We start from the raw sequence: 24,996 nt of genomic DNA, 5'->3' as shown, positions 1-24,996 counted from the left end.
ATGTCCCTGTGGAATAAAAGCAGTGGTTTTTCTGAAGTTTGTATTAACATTAATACTCAGACTCATTGCCAAACATAAGTGTCAATAATACATTCTTACTGAACATTTTTAGGTCTGTAATAGCATTAGTTACCTCAGTCCTCTGGGCAGGAATAAACAATAGCCCTTTGTTAAGTAAAGATATCTTTGCTGTGCTCAGGATACATGAAGAAATATTCCAAGCCAAAGATTCTTCTAATTCTTCTTCCATCCTCATTTCGTTGTGGATGGTTTATCTTGTGAAAATTTCCTTCTCATTCTCCCTTTGTAATGAAAAGACCCGTTCTCTGTTCCCAACTCTGTATTTCCCAAACAAATTGGAAGTATCTGAAAAACTGTAGCCTGCACGCCTGCAGGAGAATTAAAAACACATTCCTCTGGTTGTTGCACTGTGTTTGCTTCAGAGGAAACACTTCTGTTCTTGCTAACAAGAATTTCTTCAGTATTCAACACATCCCCTATCAGTGGGGACGCACTAGCTTTCCGTTTAGCTCCTAAACAGTCGTCAGTATGTAGATAATCGTAGAGCAGCAGCATCAATACTCAAATTTGCAGAGGCGGAGGTTTCCCCAATAGGGTTGCTAGTGGTTACAGGCTGTTTTAAGGTGGTTTGCTTTCTGTCACTGTTGGAAATGTTAGAATGGGGCCATACAAACACATGGCCTACCTTAAAATCACTTATATCCCTTTGATGCTTCCCAATTTTCTTGGTCCAAGAAACATCCTGTTTATGAATCACAAACATAGATGAAACATATTTAAAACAATCATTTGAACAGGGGACGGTTCTTCAGGAAAAGCTTAATGGGTACCATGTCATTAAGCCCTTTCCCTCTGTCTGCCCTAAGTCTTATGATCCATCTGCTTTCAGAAGATTCAGTATAGTTCACCATGTCACCCCCTCTTTCATTTGCTCTCAGCTTCTCAATAGCAAGAAAGCTAAATGCATGTGATGCATCAGTTTTACAAACATGCATAGCCAGAGCATTAGTATGTACCCCTTTCCTGAAGAACTGTCCCCTATTCAAATGATTGTTTTAAATATGTTTCATCTATGTTTGTGGTTCATGAGCAGGATGTTTCTTGGACCAAGTTTTTAATTGTTGGATGAACATATATATTTTCGAATGTTTTTATGCATTGTAAGAATGTTTCTTTAAGATGTTCTCAAAAGATTCTCTGTTAATGAGTACTGTTTTTTGATTGGTCTTTTCAAGAGTATTTATTGAAGGAGTATTGAGATATATTTAGGTCTGAAGAAGTGGTGTAGCCACACCATGAAATCACTTGCCAGCTTTTATTGTTAATAAAAATTTACTGCTGTTTTATTCGAGACTGCTGTGCTGTTGGTTGGTTCCTTGGATGTTTTTGTGGATTTGCTATAAACCTTTTTATTCCAACGGACCGTTTATACTTGCTGTGACCTGTTTGGTGTATATTAATAAATGTGCTTGCAATGCTTATAAAAATACTTAAAATAACTTCTAAACCACATCAAATGTATAAAAATGGAAAACAACCATATTTTTTCACTATGTGCTTCCTTTTCGCATCAGCTAAAGCTATTCACAGTATCCAAAGTATTGGCAAGTATATGCAGTATTACAGTACAGTTATTTTGCAAAATACAGTTATTCTGAATTGATTGTCGTGCAGTTGAATATTTTTCAAGTACCTGGTATATGTTTGAACATAATTACAGGGGCAGGTTTATACTGTTGTTTGTTGGCATGGCAGAAGGATTTTGCAGACCTGGTCCACTTGTGTTTGATAATAATGTTGCAGAAAATTGGGGAGTGTTTGAGCAAGAGTACAATGTTTTCATACATGCTGCCTTTTCTGACAAAGATGCAAGTACAAAGGCATTTATTCTGCTTAATCTAGCTTGTTCATAAGCCATTGAAAGGGAACATTAATTTCTGTATACACCTGCTGTGCTTACTTCAGAGGGGGGAGACCACAATATTGTGGTACTGGCTGAATCGCAGGAAGACCGTGAGTGCTTAAAACGTAAATTTAGAAAAATGTGCAATCCCCAAACAAATGTTACAATGGAAAGGCACATATTCTACACAAGAGATCAAAAGCCTGGTGAAACTTTTGCAGCATATATAACTGACTTGAGAAATAAGGCAAAAACGTGCAAATTTGGTGATCTGACAGAAGAGCTAATAAAAGACAGGCTTGAGTGTGGCATTAAAGATGATGCAGTGAAAAAGATTTTACTTCAGGACAGTGATTTAACTTTGAATAAGGCCATAGAGATTTGTCAAATATATGAGCTCACAGAAAAGCACACTAGTATGCTTACAACTGAGAAAAGCATGCTTGCAGTGCCTTCCAGTGCTAATGTTGATATTATGCAGCACAAGGTTAAAAGATAGAGGCCTAAGGGCATGGTCACTTCAGCAAAACCCTGATCAGCTACAGTGAAACCCAGGGCACACTCAGTAAAGCAGAGGGGTAACTCAGCAAAACCTGTGACAAACCTCATAGTCAACTTTCGTAACTGTGGAGGTAGCCATGAGCCCAAGCGAGAGAAGTGCTTAGCTTTTGGTCAGCAGTGCCACACATGTAAAAAGTGGAATAATTTCAAAAGACTCTGTAAATCTAAAGGAACACATTCTTTTATTAAAAAAGAGCATTGAAAAAGGCAAGTTGATCAACTAGAAACCTGTGACCCTTCTTTTTATGTTGATGGTGTGTCTGTGCTTGGTGAAACAGTCAATGCAGTAGATTTGTGGGCAAAGAGTGAACTATTTTATATTATTCTGATTAATGGGAGACGTGTAGAGCTCAGTGTTGATACTGGTTCAAAGTGTAACATTATATCAGCAGATGTGTTTGCTAGAGTAAAAGCTGGTGAGAAACTTGATTTGGCAAAGTGTGCGAAGCTTGTTGCTTATGGTCTTGAAGAAATTCAGACCAAAGGCTCAGTAGTGCTTTCATGTTATTCTGTTGGGAACAACTATGACTTGCAATTTTACATAGTCAATAGACATGTGCAGTCATTATTAGGCCTCAAGGACAGTTTGAAAAATGGGACTGCTTTCGTTGAATAAAGAAGTCCACCATATAAGCACGTAGAACAATGAAAATTTCACACAATTTTTTCAGACTATGCTGATATTTTTGAAGACAAACTAGGCAAACTCCCACTTTTGTTCTTCATGAAGTTAGACTATGAGGTAAGCCCAGTCATTAGACCAGCACGGAAAATTCTAGCAGCCTTGCAAGGCAGAGTCAAAGCTGAGCTACACAGAATGGTACATCTAGGAGAAATTTGTCCAGTAGAAGAACCAAGTGAATGGGTATCCTCCATGGTGGTAGCTCATAAAAGAAGCTCAGATGATATTACAATATGTATTGATCCAAGAGATTTGAGCAAAGAACTAAAACAACCTCATCATCCAATGCAAACAGTTGAAGAAGTTGCTGCCCTTATACCAAATGCCACTGTTTTTTCTGTCTTAGATGCAAAAAGTTCATTTTGGCAGATTTTACTTGATCAAAAATCTTCATCGCTAACTACTTTCAATACATCATTTGGAAGGTACAGATTTTTGAGAATCCATTTGGGACAAATTCCTCCAGTGAAGTCTTTCAACGTATGATAGAACAATTTTTTTTCTGGCTAGCCATGTGCTATTATAGATGATGATATTGTAGGAGGCAATGATGAAGTCGAACATGATGGAAACCTCAGAAAAGTTCTGTAATGTGCTCGTGAAGTGAATCTTACACTGAATCCTCAGAAATGTAAATTCAGGCTACAAGAAGTTACTTATGTGGGCCATTTGTTTACCAGTTCAGGCTTATGACCAGATCCTTCCAAGCAAACTGCAGTTCTTGAGATGCCAGATCCAGACACTGTTACAGCCTTACATTTTCTTGACATGGTCAACTATTTGGGCAAATTCACTCTAGATCTGATGGAACTTTCAGCACTGATAAGAGAGCGGACATACAAAGATGTAACCTAGCCCTGGTCACCACAACACCAAAGAGCATTTGATGTCCTGAAACAGAAAATTGCCACTCCGCCCACTTTAAGATATTATGATGTCCACAAACCAGTAACTCTTTCTTATAACCACATCGCCACAACAGTCAGGAAATCCTTCTGTGTAGCACACCTCATCACTAAGGGCTTTTCATCCAGAAAAAAGGAGGTCATTATCCCACTGTACTCATCCCTCATTAGACCCATTATAGAGTACAACGCCCCGTTTGGTATGTACCTCACAAGACCTCTGCAACAGCTGGAAAGGCCTCAGAAATACCTCACTAAAAGAATCACTGGCCTAAAGCAAATGACCTATGCTATGCTGACAGTCTAAAAAAACTCCAGCTATACTCTGTGGCATATCGTCCACTCAGAGGCGATCTCTGATTAACATACAAGGCCATGTCAAACCCCGCGCTGTTGGACATGCTCCACTTAAAGAAATCCCAATCCCTCAGAGCCATACGCTCCAGGAATCTAAACCTTGTCATCACAATGACAAAACATGCTGGAGGGATAGGTTCCTGACCCAGAGACTCCCCCATACTCTGGAATAGACTGCCCATACATATCAAGCAGAGCACCTCCTTGGCTGTCTTCAAAAGGAACCTTGACGATTGGATGGGAGATAGGAATTTCACCCCGGGATCACGTCACTCGCCCTGCTAGACAGGGGTCCAGGGAAGTAAATATTGTGGGAAGAAATATCCAGGGAATTGTTGTCTAAGCTTGTATAGGCCTTAGGGCTGATACCTAGTATCAACCTATGATGTTTCACAGTTTGGTCTTGGTGCAGTCAGTCTTCAAGAGAGTAGACCAGTAGCCTGTGCATCCAAAACTCTTACCCAAACCTAGATGCAGTATGCTCAAATAGAAAAAGAGCATACTGCATGTATTTGCATGTCCAAAGTTCAATCATTATATTTATGGCTGACCTATTCAAATCGAAACTGACAACCAGCCTTTGGTCACTAGTTTGAAAAAGCCAATGCACACAGATCCTGTGAGACTGCAACACATGATGTTAAAATTGCAAAAGTACAATTTCCACTTGGTTTACACAAAAGGAAAACTTCTTTATCTTGATGATACTTTATCCTAATCGCCCAGAAAAAAACACTGAACAGCATGAAAATGAGAAACCTAATTTTGAAGTCATGGAAGTGAAAAATTTTTCTTCCACATGTCATTATGAGCTTAGAACTCGCACAGGTTTAGATCCAGTTCTCCAGAAGCTCAACCATTTTATCAGTCGAGGATGGCCCATCAACGCAATCTTGTTTACCAGTAGATGTGCAGCAGTATTTTCGTCACAGAGACGAGATTTTGATGGAAGATGGTATCATCATGAAAGGTCCAAAAGTGATTGTTCCAACATCCTTGCAACACGACTATATTAAAATCTTGCATCATGACCACCCAGGAACTGATTCTACCAAAAGAAGGGTGAGAGGACTAGTATTTTGGCCTTCTATATCAAAAGATATTGAAAAAGGAATCTCAGCTTGTTCTATTTGTAATAGTACTAAACTCCATCAGCAAAAAGAACCACTTCAGTTAAACCAGATTCCTGAACTACACTGAAAATGTGAACACCAACAGGAGAATCCATAAATGAGACCAAAAACGCTGTCTCAGGCTATGTTTGTAGTACTAGTGAACCGGACCCGGACAAGCGAGGAAAATTTTTTATTTAAAACACATATGACAATTAAAATAAAATGATCGGTTTAGCGCTTTCATCTGTGATACAGACTTCCTCAGAACAACCATATAAAACAATTCTGAATGTTTAAAAAGACTTTTTGGCGCCAAAAGCTTACCAAATGAATCATTTAAAGTGCCAGTATATATAAAATGCCAGTAGATATAAATTGTATAACGAATACAAATGAAAAGGCAACCAAGATGTATCAGAATGCATCAACATAATTATATATATAATTAATATATATAAAGCATAATAATATCCATCTATAGTGCTGCAATTCAGAACTAAGATATTATGAAATTTGATCATTATAAAAAAGACATTAAAGACAGTTATAATTATATATACAATAATACATTTAAACAATTATAATACATTATAAAACTAAGTTAAAATACTTGTATATATATATATGAATGTATATGTGACCATGAAATATTAAATACAAAAAATGCCACATTTCTTGAGTAGATGTTCATACAATTAATGAATGAATATTATTTACATAAGTTGCAAAATAGGTCTAATCGAAATATATTCATTAATACCAGGGAACCTTGTAGCATTTGTTTTTATTTGCCACACACATTCTCTTTTGCTCAACTGTGCTTTATAATTACCTCCCCTGGGTGAAATATGTATTTGGTCAATAATGGCAAATTTAAATTTGTGTGCCTCACCATATTTAATAATGTGTCTAGACAGGGCATTGTTCGTATCCTTCACCTTAATCTTGTATAAATGTTCATAGATACGTTTCCTAAACTGCCTCTCAGTTTTTCCAATATAAAAAACCATACATGTCTGACACTTAGCTATATAGATTATATTTTTACTATTACAATTACCCTTTTTAAAGGCAACAAATGTCTTATTAATATAATCTAACCTTATACCACATACTTCATTAATGGTGGAACACTGCTTACAAGCCCCACATTTTCTAGTATATGTATTCTCTTGCTTATTATGATGCACTTGCCTATTCAATAATTTCTTAATATTCATATCTATTTTAAACACAAAACTTGGTTTTGTTCCTAATGTATGAATGATTTCATCATCCCTTAAAAAATGTTCCAACTATTTTCTATAATGTTTTGGACACCTGTCACAAATGGAGAATAGGTTAAAACACATACCCTATTAAATTCACCATCTGTCGTCTTATTCCTTTTGACATGATTACAGTTCTCATTACCCAGAACTGGTACAAATTTATTACCCCACTCCTTAATAACATATGCTGAAATATCATTCAATAAGGACACAGGATATCCTCTATTAATAAACATAGTTTTTATATTTTTTATTTCTTTAACCATGATGTCATAATCAGATGTCATTCTGGCAACACATATACATTGTCCCTTATATATATTTCTTAGTATATGTCTAGGATGGCTACTAGAAAAATCTAGATATCCATTGGAAAAGGTTTGTTTTCTATATATTTCTGACTGAAATCCAATATCATTATGTCTAACATAGGTGTCAAGATATGCTACCCCTTCCACATTAATATTATGTGTGAACTTTAAAAAATTACTAGTCATATTAAGATATGTTAGAAACTCATTAAGTTTTTCCATAGGGCCATCCCATAATAGGAACATATCGTCCAAGAATCTAGTATAGTATGTAATATACTGAAAATAAGCACTATTAAATATATGGTGATGATCCCATTCTAACATTACTAAATTGGCGAAGATGGGGGCACAAGCCGCCCCCATAGCCACACCACTTGTCTGTCTATAATACTCTCCTTCATAGTATATATAGTTGTGTGCTAATACTAGTCCCATCATATCAGTTATTAAATTAATCCGATCCCAACTTAAACAGGAATGTCTTCTTAAGCTTTCACAAAAAAATTCCAACCCCTGTTCTTTGGGAATACTGGAAAACAAGTCAATGACATCTGTCGTCACAAAAATCAGATTATTTTTCCATTTATCCTTAGATAAATGGGACATAAACATCCACGAGTCTTTAACTACGTGTGGTGTCTGTTCATATATATGTTTGGCCCATGTATCTATTACCACCCCTATGTTAAATGTCTTTGACCTACTACCAGAAATGATCGGTCTAAAAGGGGGGTCAATAATGTCTTTATGTACCTTAGGGATGCCCACAATTGTTGCTAATATAGGATATTCAATACTCATAAAATTATACATATCTACTGTAATCCTACTGTCCACCAAATATTCATCTAAAGCCAAATCTATTTTTTTATATCCTATTTGAATTTCATTACCAGACACAATTTCATAGTTACCAGAATCCACTAGAATATTTTGTACTTTGTTAATATAGTCAATGGTGTTATATAACACTATGCCTGCACCTTTATCAGGCTTCATTACTCTAATGTCTCTATTCCATATGAATTCATCTAGACATTTTCGTTCTTTGTCATTCAAATTATCATTGTAAAAACTATTTTTTACTGTCCTATTGTAGTCATACACACCTGAGCATACGTAGGTATTAGTAATGTTAGAATGGGAACATCACCATATATTTAATAGTGCTTATTTTCAGTATATTACATACTATACTAGATTCTTGGACGATATGTTCCTATTATGGGATGGCCCTATGGAAAAACTTAATGAGTTTCTAACATATCTTAATATGACTAGTAATTTTTTAAAGTTCACACATAATATTAATGTGGAAGGGGTAGCATATCTTGACACCTATGTTAGACATAATGATATTGGATTTCAGTCAGAAATATATAGAAAACAAACCTTTTCCAATGGATATCTAGATTTTTCTAGTAGCCATCCTAGACATATACTAAGAAATATATATAAGGGACAATGTATACGTGTTGCCAGAATGACAACTGATTATGACATCATGGTTAAAGAAATAAAAAATATAAAAACTATGTTTATTAATAGAGGATATCCTGTATCCTTATTGAATGATATTTCAGCATATGTTATTAAGGAGTGGGGTAATAAATTTGTACCAGTTCTGGGTAATGAGAACTGTAATCATGTCAAAAGGAATAATAAGACAGATGGTGAATTTAATAGGGTATGTGTTTTAACATATTCTCCATTTGTGACAGGTGTCCGAAACATTATAGAAAATAGTTGGAACAATTTTTTAAGGGATTATGAAATCATTCATACATTAGGAACAAAACCAAGTTTTGTGTTTAAAATGGATATGAATATTAAGAAATTATTGAATAGGCAAGTGCATCATAATAAGCAAGAGAATACATATACTAGAAAATGTGGGGCTTGTAAGCAGTGTTCCACCATTAATGAAGTATGTGGTATAAGGTTAGATGATATTAATAAGACATTTGTTGCCTTTAAAAAGGGTAATTGTAATAGTAAAAATATAATCTATATAGCTAAGTGTCAGACATGTATGGTTTTTTATATTGGAAAAACTGAGAGGCAGTTTAGGAAACGTATCTATGAACATTTATACAAGATTAAGGTGAAGGATACGAACAATGTCCTGTCTAGACACATTATTAAATATAGTGAGGCACACAAATTTAAATTTGCCATTATTGACCAAATACATATTTCACCCAGGGGAGGTAATTATAAAGCTCAGTTGAGCAAAAGAGAATGTGTGTGGCAAATAAAAACAAATGCTACAAGGTTCCCTGGTATTAATGAATATATTTCGATTAGACCTATTTTGCAACTTATGTAAATAATATTCATTCATTAATTGTATGAACATCTACTCAAGAAATGTGGCATTTTTTGTATTATTTAATATTTCATGGTCACATATACATTCATATATATATATATATATATATATATATATATATATACAAGTATTTTAACTTAGTTTTATAATGTATTATAATTGTTTAAATGTATTATTGTATATATAATTATAACTGTCTTTAATGTCTTTTTTATAATGATCAAATTTCATAATATCTTAGTTCTGAATTGCAGCACTATAGATGGATATTATTATGCTTTATATATATTAATTATATATATAATTATGTTGATGCATTCTGATGCATCTTGGTTGCCTTTTCATTTGTATTTGTTATACAATTTATATCTACTGGCATTTTATATATACTGGCACTTTAAATGATTCATTTGGTAAGCTTTTGGCGCCAAAAAGTCTTTTTAAACGTTCAGAATTGTTTTATATGGTTGTTTTGAGGAAGTCTGTATCACAGATGAAAGCGCTAAACCGATCATTTTATTTTAATTGTCATATGTGTTTTAAATAAAAAATTTTCCTCGCTTGTCCGGGTCCGGTTCACTAGTACTACAAACATAGCCTGAGACAGCGTTTTTGGTCTCATTTACGGATTCTCAGATTCCTGAACTGTCTTGGTCGACAGTAGCTGCAGATATTTTGAAGTGGAATGGTCAACATCATTTGGTGTTAGTAGACTCATTCAAATTGGTTTGAGATTGACCTACTTCCTAACCTAACTTCCAGTACTGTCATTATGAAGTTCTGTCCATGGTAGTCTGCACAAAGTCGTTTCTGACAATGATGCACAGTTTACAAGTCAGCAGTTCAAAATATTTGCTGAAACATGGGACTTTGTTCATGTTACTAGTAGTCCTGAATACCCACAATCTAATGGCTTGGCTGAACATGCAGTTCAAAGTACAAAACAGCTGTTGGAGAAATCCAGGCAAGACAATACTGATGTTTATCTTAATCTGCTTAATCTCAGAAACATTCCTCGTGACAATTTAATTAATTCACCTGCTCAGAGACTTATGTTGAGACAAACCAGAACCACAGTATCAATCAGAAAGAATTTATTGGTTCCAAGTGCTAGAAACAACAAAGCAGTAAAAGCTCAAGTCCTAAAGAAACATTTGTCCCAAAAGTCCTACTATGACAAAACCAGCAAGCCATTGAATCCATTAAAACAAGGAGAGATAGTGAGGATGTAGACAGCAAATAGATTTGACTGAATATGACTTCTGAAACATTTGTGTGAGGAGCCAAGATCGTGCATCATTGAGTTGAGAGGTGTGGAATTCAGGCGGAATCAGAAACGTGCTACCATTATCCAAGCCAGTGTTACAGCATCTTGTCTGTAATGGAGACTAATTCTCAGAGTGATTTGTCCAATGTTCCTGTTCCAGAGAACATTTCATCATCTGTTCCTGTTCCTAAAAGTATCCCTCAAAATCCTGAAGCAGAACATTCCCCAGTGATTGCCCCTGTTGCTAAACCCAGTTCTGATTATTATATTACGAGGTCAGGTTGTATCTCAAGACCTAGTCCTAGATACAAGGCAACCTGGACATGATTGTTATTGTTTATATATGTCTGTATAATTTGCATGTTCATCTAATTGTCATTTTCATTTGCATGACAGAACAGTCAAAGAGGGAGGATGTAGATCAGTGTGTTTGTTGTCCCTTTAAGAGCCATTCCAGTCCATGGGAACGTGCATATAAGTACTGAGCGCGTGCAAAGCTAAAGTGCTATTTAGAGTGAGCAGCCAGAGTGAGAGCATGTATGTGTGTAGCAGTCAGTCAGTTAGTTAGTTAGTTTAGGCTTTATGTTCCAATCATCCATCCTGATGTTTGTGTGTAATAAACAACTTGAAGAAAGACCCAAGACTCATCATCGTATTTGAATACACAAGATGAGTGATGCCTAAGATCCATAAAACTGTTAAAATCTCCAGAAGACCAATAGTGTCAGGGAAAAGGTTACTTACAGAGCTACTTTCTGAATTTCTTAAATGGTATTTAAAATCTCTTTTAGCTAGTATTAGATCCAGAATACAAGATACAACTGAATTTCTTAAACTTATGGATGACTGACATATGGAAACATCTTGGTATACGTGTAGTTTAGATGTTAATTCACTCTATACCAACATACCATATTGAGTCGGGATATTGGCTATAGCATTTTTGGTTACAGAAAACTCAGTTGTATAGTTTGGGTTTTAATACATTTCTATTATACCTTACAGAGCGCATTCTCACTAAGAATGTATTTTATTTTGATGGTTGTTTTTTGCAAATGAAGTGGATGGCTATGGCACCAATTTATCTTGACCTAGTTATGGGATATAGAGAAGAACAAGTTAATGTTATGTTGTCCTGTCTCGCTTTCATTCTTGATGGTTGGGTTCAGAACCAAACATCGGTTCCAACACGGCTGCATAATAAAGCTCAAAAGCTTCTACTGGCTCAAAGCTACATCCTATCCCAGGATGCCTAGTGACTGTTACCCAGATCTCGTTTGCCACTTGAAGCTTCTGGATTGCTTTTCTCTGGCTCAGGCTAAGTGGGTATTTTCTTTAACTTTTGTGGTATTCCTTGGTGGGGTTTTTCAAGGTAGAATAATTCATTTAGATTGTTGTATCCTTTTCAGTGTTACCTTGCCTTAGTTAAAAGCTTTTTCACTGTTTGGTGCTGTTTTGTGTGGGCCGTCGTCTTCCTAGGCCTTATATCTAATGGCTGCCCCTTTTTAGTGAGCCCGGTTTTAGTTACAGGACTCTCTTTCCCCTATTTTAATTTCCAGGTTTCATCATTTAAGTTAAAGGCATCTCCTCAGGTTAGAGGAGTACGTCATTTAAGTTATAGACTCTCCTCTAACCTTTTTCCTTCTAACTTTCCTTTTTTAAAAAAAAAAAAACTTTTTTTCTAGTGTAGTCATTTTTGTTGTAGTCTTATTGACCTGTTTTGGTGTGTTCTTGGACTTGTGTGTCAGTTTGCTATTTTTTGTGACTTTATTACTGGTTGTGACTTTTTGCTGATAGTGACTTAATAGGATGTCTAAACAGTCTTGTTTTAAGAAGTGTGATTCTTGCACACAAAAAAATGTCGATCACAGATGGACACACTAGTTGGGTATATTGCTTGGGTGCTGTTCACCTGAAGGAATTCCTGATTTATTTGCTATGCTTTTAGTTCAATGGTCCTGCAGGAACGGAAAAACAAATTGATACTTAGGGGTTTATTAAAAGAGCCTTTTGAATCGGCTGTTGAAGGGACTCAGGCCTCCAAAACTTCTGAGAAGTCATCCAAAACTTCTTTGGCTCCAGCTTCCGAACTGTCGAAAAGATGTGAGAAAGTGGATTCTTCAGATCTGAAGTCTGTTGTTTCTGAAAAGGAAAAGTTTCCATCAGTTCCACCTGGAGTTTTGGAACCGTCTCGGAGCCATAAAATGAGTCGGTCATCTTCCATGGATCCGATTTGTTTGGTGTCACAGTCTCTTTTATTGAATCATTGGTGGGTAGCCATAAGTCTTCCACTCATTCCTCTTGGTCATTCAGGAGCCTTTTGGATGATGATGTGGAGCGGGTGGTTAAAAGGTTGCTTCGTACACTGGCCCTAGCAAAAATCCTCACAAGTCCAGCCTAGACGGTCGTGGAGCTGACTTCAGTACCTGCTTTACCTTCTGTTCCTCCTCTGACTCAGTTGAATTTGGAGCCAGAGTGCCTGGAGGTGGAACCGTCTGTCTTGAAATCCATCTCTGGAGTTTTGGTGCTGACCTCTGCTCTGATCTCATTGATGTCGTCATCCATCGAAGGATCTGAGGGCAGAGACTCCCTCATCGGTTCCGAGGAGGAGAGTCAAACTGGGCACTTGTTGGATCTGACTCTCTCACTCGGAGCTTCGGCGCAGGTGAGTTCAGCTCCCCACATCAGCCTCAGAGCCATCCTCCTTGGTGTGGGGCAGGTCCCCAGTTCCTCATAGCCAGAGGCTGTCCCGGCCCAGGAACATGGTGCCTTTGAGGTGATGAGGAGTGTGCTTTCCTCAGAGACTTCTCCACCCTTGGTTCCAGCTACTCTTCCCCCTAAAGGGCCAGTGTCATCCTCTACACCATCCCTTTAGTCCAGGCGTAGGGAACAGATGCCCCAATAGGAGAGATCCTCTCTTCTGAAACCTCCCCAGAGCATTCCTCCTCTGAGGTCCCTCAGAAAGGAACTTGTAAGAGGAAACACATAGATTCCCCTGAGTCTGTCACGTCAGATACTGACTTAGAGGATTCAGAAGGGTCCCCACGGTCACCCTCTGAGATTGTTTCTTTTTCAGACAGCTTAGAGATCCTGAGGCAGAGGGGTAACTGGAAAACCCTCTCCATTTCTGAAGATGAATTGGTATGCCTGGAGGCATGTGGTTCTCAACTGTCCACTTCTTGGGTTGTCTCCGCCTTTCGACCAGCTCCTGGGTGTAGTCAGTCGAAAGGCGTGGGGCTCTCCAGTGTCAGTGGAAACAGTTCTGAGGAGGCCCAACAAATTCATTACAGCCTCTGAGGACAAACAATTTTTAACCAAAGGTGTCCCAGTAGATGCTATGCTGGTGGCAGTGGCCACCAAGAAGGAATTAGCCAAAACGTCTTCATCTGTCCATCCGCCGAATAAAGGGTCTTGAACGATGGACAGATACAGGAAGCATATGTTCTCTTCTGCAGTCTTTACCCTTAGGTCGCTGAATTATTTATCCCACTTTACTTGTCTTCAGAGGGATCTCCTCAAGGAGCTAGGAGATACCCTCCAAGGTGCTACAACTTGGGGGGTACCTGGCAAGATAATCTCTCAGCTTACGACCTTAACCTCTATAACAATCTCCTCCATGCACTTCATTTCTTTATGCGTCCGAGTTATTTAGTAGGGCAGTGGGTACAGGAATAGCTCTGAGGAGACATTCCTGGATGCGTCTTTGTGAGTTTGCTGAACCTTTCAAGTCTTCCTTTATTGACCCCCCCCCCCTTTTGACGGCTCATCTTTCTTCGGGCCAAAAGTTTAGGAAACTCTTACCAGGAGCGTACAGTATAGCAAGACTGTATCTACCATGGGAGTATGTTTCTCCGTCCCTACCAGACCTTATCCCAAAGGTCAAAAGGGCAGAAAAATGTGGTTCTGGAAATCCAAAGGATCTTTGCCGGATGCTCGTGTTGATTTTTCCCCCAGGGGCAGAGGGAGAAATAACCATGGAAGACGCCCCCCTCGCAGCAGAGGGAGTCCACATAATCAGGGAGACAGAGATATGTTCTCTGGTAGGCTCTTCCAGCACTCCTGACTGGAGGCCTACCTGTCCACCTCTGGAAGCAGTTGGAGGGAGGTTATCACTGTACCCAAAATCCTGGTGGGACATCACTCAAGACAAATGGGTACAGTCAGTCATATCCAGGGGATACAACATTCCTTTCTCCCTTCCACCAAAGTCTATCCCAGACATACGACCCGGTCAAAGGGATCAAGCAACCCTAGAAGTTTAAAGGTTGCTAAGAAAAACAGTCATCCAAGAAGTCCCCACAGACCAAATCAGATCTGGAATTTACTCCAGGTTCTTTTTAATTTCCAAAAAGACAGGGGACTGGAGACCAATTTTGGATTTCAGCAGACTGAACCAGTCGGTAAAGAAAACAAAGTTCCAGATGGTGACACTGCAGTCTATACCCCCTTTTTTGGGAAAAGTCAATTGGATGTGCTCCATAAATCTTCAGGATGCGTACTACCATATAAAGATGCACAGGTGATCCAGAAGATATTTATGCTTCCGGCTGGGAGCCAGTCATTACCAATTCAGAGCTCTGCCCTTTGGCCTCACTACAGCCCTCAGAGTGTTTACCAAATGTATGGCAGTAGTTATGGCTCATCTGAGGTGTCTAGGATTCTGGGTATTTCCATACTTAGACGACTGGTTCCTGAACGCTACCACTGAGCATCTACTAACCAGGGTGCGAACCACCATTCATCTCTGCTCAGAGTTGGGCATTACCATAAATTTTGAAAAATCTGCCTTGTTGCCATCACAGCATATTACCTTTATAGGGGCAGACTTAAACACCAAAGACATGGTCGCAAAATTGCCTCAAGAAAGGATTCAGACATTACCCCATCAGGTGTCAATATTGCTTATGAAGGAAAAAGTGCAGGCAAAATTTGTCCTCAAGGTTCTGGATTCAATGGCAGCTGCAATAACATTAGTCCCACTGGTGTGTCTACACATGAGAATATTACAGTGGCTACTCTTTGCTCAGTGGTCCATGCAGGAGTTGCCCATGTCACGCAAGATTCACATTACAAACACCTGCAAGAGGGACCTACGATTGTGGCTTCAGTCCACGCAGGTAATGATAGGCAGACCGTTTGTCCTTCCCCAACTGGTAGCTACAGTGACCATGGACACCTCCCATATGGGGGGAGGGCATTTTCTGGGACAGACTGTCCAAGGGACTTGACAAGAACACGAATACCACTTGCACATAAATGTCCTAGAGATGAGGGCGGTGCTTTTGGCGTTGCAAGCATTCCAGAGCTCTCTTCCAACAGGTACGATTGCAATACAGACAGACAATATGTCCATGGTGTGGTACATCAACAAACAAGGCAGAACCAGATCCTACCCCATCTGTCGAGAGGCTTAGAGAGTATGGCAATGGGTAATTTCTTCTCAGCATATTCTGACTGCAACACACATCCAGGGGAAATACAACTTGATAGCGGACAGATTAAGCAGGGGAATTCTTATGCCTCATGAGTGGTCCCTGAATCAGGAAATTGCGAAAAAAAATTTTCACAAGGGGCCCAGCCTTGCTGCGACCTCTTTGCCATGGCCATCAATGCCAAATGCAGCAGCTACTTTGCCCTAATTCCCCTCCGGGGGAGTCACCAAGGGATGCAATTGTTCATGATTGGCCCCTGGGACTTCTGTATGCCTTCCCTCCATTTCTATTGATACCAAAGGTCCTCCAGAAAGCCAAATCATTGAGTTGCAGGCTAATTCTCATTGCTCCTTACTGGCCTCGTCAGATATGGCTCCCCTTTCTATGGTCCCATCTTCAGGAAGAGCCTTGGATCCTGAACTCAAGTGCCGGATCTTCTGACTCATTAGTCAGGAAAGGTCCACCCTGGATTACTCCACTTCCCATCTTAGCCAGGATTCTACAACTATCCCCAACAGTGTGACCCATTCTGGTTTCGTCGCACAAGAATACAACTAGAAAACTTTATGCAAGCAAATGGAAGACATTTTCTTGTTGGGCTGACAAAAACCATATAGACCCCTTTACAGCCCCTATATCTGAAATCCTGGAATTTTTAACAGAAACCTTTAATGGGGGTGCAGCGGCAGCCATGGTATGAGTACAACTTGCTACCATATCAAACTACCACATAGGAGACATGGGATCCAATATAATATAATGTCTCACAGATTATGCAAAGCCTTTCTGAGGGGTACATTCCTTCTAAGACCCCCATAAGAGAACCACCACCTCCTTGGGACCTTAATTTGGTGTTATCATCCCTAATTCTCCCTCCTTTTGAACCAGCCTCCTCTTGCCCACTAAAGTTCTTATCTTGGAAGACAATTTTTCTAACAGCCATTACTTCTGCGAGGAGGGTTTCAGAACTGCAAGCTCTGTCCATCCATCCTCCCTATCTTATTTTCCACGAAGACAGAGTTTACCTCAGGACAAATCCTTCTTTTCTGCCAAAAGTTTGTTCTGAGGCTAATTTAAGTCAGTCCATTGAGCTACCTGTATTTTTCCCCAGTCATGGCAACAAGGCAGAATACATGCTTCATCAATTGGATGTACATAAGCAGTTATGTTTTTACTTGCATAGGACAAAGGAATTTAATAAAGCTGACCATTTGTTTCATTCTCAGAAAACAGAAAAGGAACTTCAGTGTCAAAAGTCACCTTATCAAAATGTTTATACCTCTCAGATTAAAGAGCTGCCGGGAAAAATTAGAGGACATTCAACCAGAGCTATGTCGACTTCCACTTCCACTGCCTTTCAAGCAAGGCTCCCTTTGGATTCAATTTGTGGTGCAGCTACATGGGTTAATCCTCATAGCTTTATCACTCATTACAAAGTAGATGTGGCCTCCTGGAACAGGGCATCCTTTGGTTCCACTGTTCTGAAGAGTTTATTCCCTTGAGCCACCCAAGAAAGCAGGTGCTGGAGACGCTGTCCCAACCATCAAGAATGAAGGCGAGATAGGACAACATAACATAAAGAAGTTATGTACTCACCATAACATTCCATGTTCATTGTCCATAATCTTACCTTCATTCTTGCATCCCACCTTCCTTCTCCCTTCCTGGAGGATCGAGAGAAATTTTCTGAAATTGGCTGTAATTATTCTTGATTCTCTTCATGCCTTAGAAATTGGGGCAGAGGATCTGTTGTAATTGTTGTATTGGATGGCACAGTCTAGTGATTAGTTGTCTCAAATGAGATCTGGGTAACAGTCGCTAGGCATCTTGGGATAGGATGTAGCCTCGAGCCAGTAGAAGCTCTCGAGCTTTAGTATGCAGCCAAGTCAGAATAGATGCTTGGTTCCAAACCCAACCATCAAGAATGAAGGCGAGATTATGAACATAAACATGGAACGTTATAGTACATAACTTCTTTTTTTATGATACCAGGCATAACATCTACATCTGTGCCATTGATCTGTAGTGCAGATATTCTGATGACTGTTGGCTAGTATGGACATCAGATTTTATCTTTCTTTAGGAATTTGTGGATTATCTAAATAGTAATTGGTGGGGCATGACTTTTAATTTTGAATGTCATCAGATCACTTTGGCTTTTTTAAATGTACAGGTGACCAAAAATCAACATGGTACATTAAGAACATCTTTATTTAGGAAACCATTCCATAAAAAGTCTTTCATGGCAGATAATAGTATACACCCCAGCTATATTATAAATAATATTCCCTTTTCACTGTCCCTTGCAGTTACAAGAATTTGTTCTTCTAATAACAATTGTTAATTTTTTCCAAGATTTAACACAAAGGTTTATACAAAGGGGTTGTACGACTAGTTTAGTTAAGACAGCAAAAGAAAAGACTGATCTGAAAGTCAGGAGAGAGTTACCTGAATATACTGAAAAAACAAATAGATCTGAAACTACTGTTAAATTTGTCATCACTTCTGAGTCAAATCTCTCATACATAAATGAACTAACAGAAATTTTGCCTTGCAAATTTACTTATAGAAAAGGAGAAACTATTGGTCAATGGTTTAATCATTTTAAACAGGCTATTGATCATGTGAACGTGGATATTGTGCAGCCTGTAATGTAGTAAATAAAAATAAAAATGTTTTCTTCTGCTAATGTATCCAAAGTTTTTGATATTTATAGCTTGATTACATGTCAGATTGAATGGATAATTTATTTAGCTACATGAACGCGTTCTACAAAGGGAAAACTTTTAGAAGTTTTAAAACATGAATCACTGAGCATCTTAGTGACATTAGATGTAATAAAACAGCTAGTTCAGTTTATAAAAAAACATGTGTCTGAGCACCCTAATACTTCTTTCATGTTCACATGGATAGATAGAATATTTACAAAAAAAAGTCTAAATAAATTAGGCTGGTGGCACATTTTGGACAAAAAAAAGAAAAGCAATTGTCATGTTGGGTGTTTTGTTTATATCCAAGTTAAATGAACATTTTTAAGATGAAGATCTGATGTTGTCCACTTCATTTCATTCACCTGTGGGTTACAGTTCCAACGGTTGGAACCAACCGGCTGCATTCTTGCAGCTCAAGACTCCTGACTTGAGCTCCTCCTCCCTGTCCATAATGCCCTGCTCCCTGAGAATACCTCAGATTTCATTTCCCGCACTACAAGTTTGCATTGAGTTCCTCGTTCTTGAGCTTCTTCTAGGAATTGTAAATTTTTTGCTGTTTTCTTCCTACCTTTTCCTCTATCTGATGCCCACAGGGAGTGCATTTATGGCTTGGGGCCTAAACATTTGGATGCCCCTTGTGATATTTGCAGGGCTTTTCATCCTTGGGCTCTGGCAGATAGGAGGAGCAAACTGATTTTAAATGGTTTGCTTCCTCCTTCCTCCACCTTGGGTGTGCCTTCTACTTTAGGGCCTCAACCCCATCCCAAAAAGCCCAAGGAGTCCTTGGAGTACAGTAGACATTATCCTGCGTGATCTTCTTCTGAATTGCCTAGGAAAAGGCAGAGTCTTCAGAACTGACTTGCTCAGCCCACTGTCTCTCCTCCTCCCCGGTCATCCTCTTACTGCTCCGGGGCCAAATGGTGCTCCCACAGCATTGGCTGCTACAGTTTCAGTGATGGGGTCAACTCTGCCTGTGTATGCAATGAGGTCTCAGTCTCATTTCCCGCAGCGATCCTCCAGACTCCCATCTACTACTTCTGGGTCTTTCCGAAGTCTGACCTCCAAGAATATCGGTAAGATCATGAGGCAATTTCTCGAGGCACAGATCCAGATGAGGCTTGTGTCCACTCTATTTGCATCACGATCCATGAGGGTTTCTGCATTCCAAATGGTAACTCCTTCTCTAATTCAACCCTTGGTTTCAGAGTTGTCAGTTCGGAGCCAATAGAGATCTCTTCACCTCAGACTTTCTCTCTGACCTGCTTGGCTCCAGCTGCTTTGGTTCTGAGCATGTTTCAGAACCGTAGTGTTGTGGTCAGTTCCAGGGCATTGACCTTGACTCTGAAGCTTTCTGAGCCATCTCTTCCCTTCGGTGCTTTGGCCTTCGACAGATCAGCACTGACTCTCCCCCTCAAAGCGGGAGGCCCATAATCTATGGGAGGTGTCTGTCTCAGTGTTCTTGGCTCTGGTGGGACAGCTCCAGGTGGTTCGGAGCCCTTCCACATTCGAGTTCATGGAGAGGGTTCTCTCCATTCCTAGGAGATCCTCAGCACTTATCTCTATGGAACCTCCCCCTCCTCATGCTGGACTTGCATTGAGGTCTGTGAGCTGCTGCATGGACAGCCAGTACCAGAAACCCCCCACACTCTTCCTCAGTCGATCCCCAGCCTTCTTCCAGCACCTCCCCGGAGTGCCCTGTGAGAAGGTCATTTGGAAGAGATCACGTAAAAGGAGATGTGTGGATTCTACTATGGAATCTCTCACTATGGATACTGATTTTGAGGAAGGTGAATGGTCTCCCAAATCACCACCCGATGAGGTCTCCTTCCCTGGAGGAATCTGTACTGTAGGAGCCTTTCAGGTCCAGCCCATCTACTACCCAGGTACCCCCCCCCCCGGCTGACCTGCTCATCCAGTTGGTGTCATCAAGGGCTTGGAAGGAACCAGATACAGTGGAACCTATCCCCAAATGCACCAACAAGATTTTGAGTGCCCCAGTGGATAAATCTTTCTGGGCCAAAGGAATCCCTGTAGCTGCCATGGTTATGGTAGCAGCCAACAAGTAGGAGCTGGCTCAGGAAAGCTCCTCTGTCCATCCCCTGAATAGAGAATCCTAGGAGTTGGACAGATTTGGCAAAAGAGTCTACACCTCATTTACTTTTCTGCTTAGGGTGTTGAGCTGTTTGTTGCATTTTACCTGGCTACAAAGGAACTCAGTCAAGGAATTTTCTAGCTTTGTTCCAGGGTTCATGTCTGCTAAGGAACGTGAGTCTTCTTCCTCCAGGCAGGCCACCCTACACTCCTTATAACCATGAGATAATCCACCACAAAGATGTTGCTGTCATGGAAATAAAGTTTAATGCTTCATAAGTTAAAACCAAGTTAAAAACACATACATTGACTTAGCGCTTTCACCCTGTCCAATTCCCAGGGCATCATCAGAGTGAAAAATTAAACAATTCATCCCCTTTTATAATAAATTAACATCACTTGCTTCACTATTAATTGCCTGCCTAATTAAACACCTATTCAAAAAGTAGTGAATAAACATATAGAATGCATTCTTAACCAAACAAATGCAAAAAATGTATATAAAAAGTATAAAAAAATAACTTCCTTCTTAATAAAAACAAATTCCCAACAATCAACCCATATTAAATTTGTGTAGTCCTTTTTTTCAACACACTGGCAATGGAACGATCATCATTAATGCCTGGATATTCCATGGCATTGAAACTAAGTTGCCATAATGTTTCTTTCACCTCTAGTTGTTGTTGTTGTTTTTGTGTCTTTCGGCTTATCCCGGTTAGGGGTCGCCACAGCGGAACTCCGGTCCGCTAATGTTTGGTAGTGGATTTTTACGTGCCGAGTTACCAGCCCTGACGCACAACCTTCAATGAAGGCACACCCATTCATGCATGCCTCCACACAGAAGACGCTGTAGCTGAGAATCGGACGCGACAACGCTACCGCAGCACCACTACCGCAGGTACTCACCCCCTCTCTCATTTGGAATAATTTTGTCGATGATAAAAAATAAAAACAACTTAAAGTTGCCACAAGTCAAACTATGACAATATAGCGCATTATTAGTTTTCTTGTTCTTTATATCCCTAGTATGTTCAGCAATTCTTTCTCTTAATTTGTGTATCATTTTACCTACATAAAATGCAAGACATACTGTACATGACGCAACATAAACCACCATCTTAGTGTTACAGTTGCACCGACCTGGAAACTGAATAGTTCTGTTGTACCCATGTATAGCAACGTGTGAGCCATCATTAACAAACCTGCAGTACCTACACATACCACATTTTGACATTTTTGATTTATAATTTTATTTATTTTTTATTTTACATTTGTTAACCAGGCTAGTCCAACTGGATATATTTCCATTTTCAGCAGAGGCCCAGGGAGAAAAGCTCCACAGTAACATTTACATGTTTATAATGTACAATTATAAGAGAAAAAAATAAAAATGTAAGACAAAAAATACATGAGAGAACAGTAGTTACAAAGTCATACTATCTAAGAAGATACCATATTCAAAGAGAATTATTTACACAAATATAAAGAAATACATTAGTTAAAAATAATTAGAGAGCCTTAGCTACAGAGAAGTAAGTTAATTAAGAAATACAGAAACTTTGAAAGGAATAAGATACTCATACAGTAAGGTATGTGAGGTTGTTTACAATAAGTTCACAGTTATTTCATATCCTATTTGCAGGAAATAGTTTAAAATAGTTTCCGCTACTCAGGGGTAAATAGTGTTAAAAAGGTGAGGGGAGGCAGGATAGAGAAAGATGGCAAAAGAGAATGCAGACAATTAGTCAGGGTAACAGCAAGGGCATAACCAGTGTGTTTTAAGATGTTGCTTCAGCCTTTGCTTAAAAAGGGGGAAGGAGAAGAAGCGCTGTTAGATCTGATGGCAACATGTTCCAATATTTTTCAGTGGTATTAGAAAACAAGGAGTCACCTGCCAAGTTATTAGACTTGGTAATGCTAGCCAGTAGTTTAGTGGAAGAGCATAAGGAATTGAGGTTTGCATAGGGGTAATAAGGTTAGAGAGTATCGGTGTGTTCTTAGGTTGGTAGAATATCCTATGAACAATGGTAAGTACGGAAAGTATCAGAATGTTTTTTAGTTCAAGCCAGTCAAGCTGCTTTAGGTTCAGACAGTGGTGCGTTCTAAATGGGTTCCCAGTGGCAAACCTGGTAATATTATTATAGAAGTTAGTTAGTTTAGTGAGATTATTTTTCTTTAGGTTAGTATATATGGGGGAAGCATAAAGAAGAGTGGAAAGTAAATGGGAGTGGGCAATAGTAGTTCTGGCTGTTGGTGTTAAGAAGGGTTTTATTCTATGTAGGGAGCCCAATTTTCTATTTACGGCTTTTATAGCGTTATTTATATGATTATCAAATGTAAGGTTATTGTCAATTAAGACTCCTAATAGTTTGGTGGTAGAGTCTGGGGTTATAATGGTGCCATTATTTGATAGAGAAATTGATTGGGGGGGACTTACTGTTAGGTGTAAAGAGTAAGATCTTGTTTTCTTTGGCATTCAAGGGGAGGCAGCGTTTTAGGAACCATGCCTCAACTGAGTTGAATACTGTCCGAGTTAGAGATTGTAGTTCAGATGTAGAGTTGGCAGAACATATGAGCGTGGAATCATCTGCATATTGTATGCAAGTAGCTTGATGGATCGCTAAGTAAAGGTCATTGATGAATACTGAGAATAGAAGTGGACCGAGAATGGAGCCCTGAGGTACTCCAAGGGAGACTGGCAGGTGGGAAGATAGTTTATTCTCCAAAACAACTGCTTGTTGCCTATTGTTAAGGTAGGACTTAAACCAGAGAACAGCCTTGGTGTCAAGAGCAAGGGATTCAAGAGTTTTTAGGAGTAATGGGTGGTTGACCATGTCAAAGGCTTTTGACAGATCAATAAAGAGTGCAGATTAGAGAATGTTGTTACGGTTTTTATTGATAGAGTCGGTGAAAGATAGGAGGGCTGTGGTGGTACTATGAAATGGCCTGAAGCCATGCTGACAGTTAGTTAGTATATTATGTTGGGTTAGGTGGTTAATACATTGATTGTGAATACATTTTTCCATAACTTTTGCTAAGGGTGATAAGAGTGCTATCTGCCTGTAGTTGGAGTACTCATGTGAGTTTCCACCTTTATGTAGAGGGATAATGTGGGAGATTTTCCAGATATCTGGGATGGTTCCTTCATTTATGGTTCTGTTTATAAGGATGGATACAGGATAAGCCACTGCTTTGGCTGATTTTTGGAGGTATTCAGATGGTATTTGGTCTGCAAAGGGGGTACATGGCTTAAGTTTATGTATAAGTTTTTGGATGTACAAGGTAGCGCTGGGTTGTATTTGGAATGTTGGGAGAGTATTAGGTAAAGAGGTTTGGAGATTAGAGTTGTTTGTGGACAGTTGGCAGGCTAGAGATTTTATGGTGTCAGTGAAGAAGGTATTGAAGGCATTGGCAGTTTGAAGGGAGGTATTGTTATCAGCCCCCAGAGGGGTGGTGTACTGGAGTGCCCTAAGTGAAGGAGTCTATTAACGCTAGACCAGAATTTTTGTGGATTGTTATGGTGAGATTGCTGTAGTTTACAATAGTAGTTTTTTTGTCAGTCAGTATAGCTTTTTTAGTAGTATTCCTTAGCTGTCTAAATGTTTGTTGCTCTGAGATATTTTTGGATGTTCTCCACTTGGCCCAAGATTTATTCCTAAGCAATATGAGATGTATAGTTTCTTTTGAAAGCCAGGGGGCAGGTTTGGACTTCATTCTGATAGAACATTTAGGAGCATACTTGTCAAGGACAGTTAAGAATTTAGAGTTGAAATATTTAACTGCCTGCTCAAGAGGGAGAGTTTTTAGGGGATACAAGTTACAGGCATTAAGTTCATTTTGGAATAATACAGGGTTAAAATGTTTGTTGCATTGAGAGATCTTGTAAGTAGGAGTGTTAGGGATATCATTCATCTTATAATGTAAGTTAACATATGATCACTTAAGTCATCTGGTAGAGTTCCTGCTTTGTAAACTTGTTGATGTTTATTAATGAGTATCCAATCTAGGATACTCTGTTGTTGGGTTTGTTAAGT

The sequence above is a fragment of the Protopterus annectens genome, chromosome 3.part1 (genome assembly GCF_019279795.1).
Source record: "Protopterus annectens isolate FY-2018-M chromosome 3.part1, PAN1.0, whole genome shotgun sequence".
NCBI lineage: Eukaryota > Metazoa > Chordata > Ceratodontiformes > Protopteridae > Protopterus > Protopterus annectens.
This window is presented reverse-complemented; position numbering follows the sequence as displayed.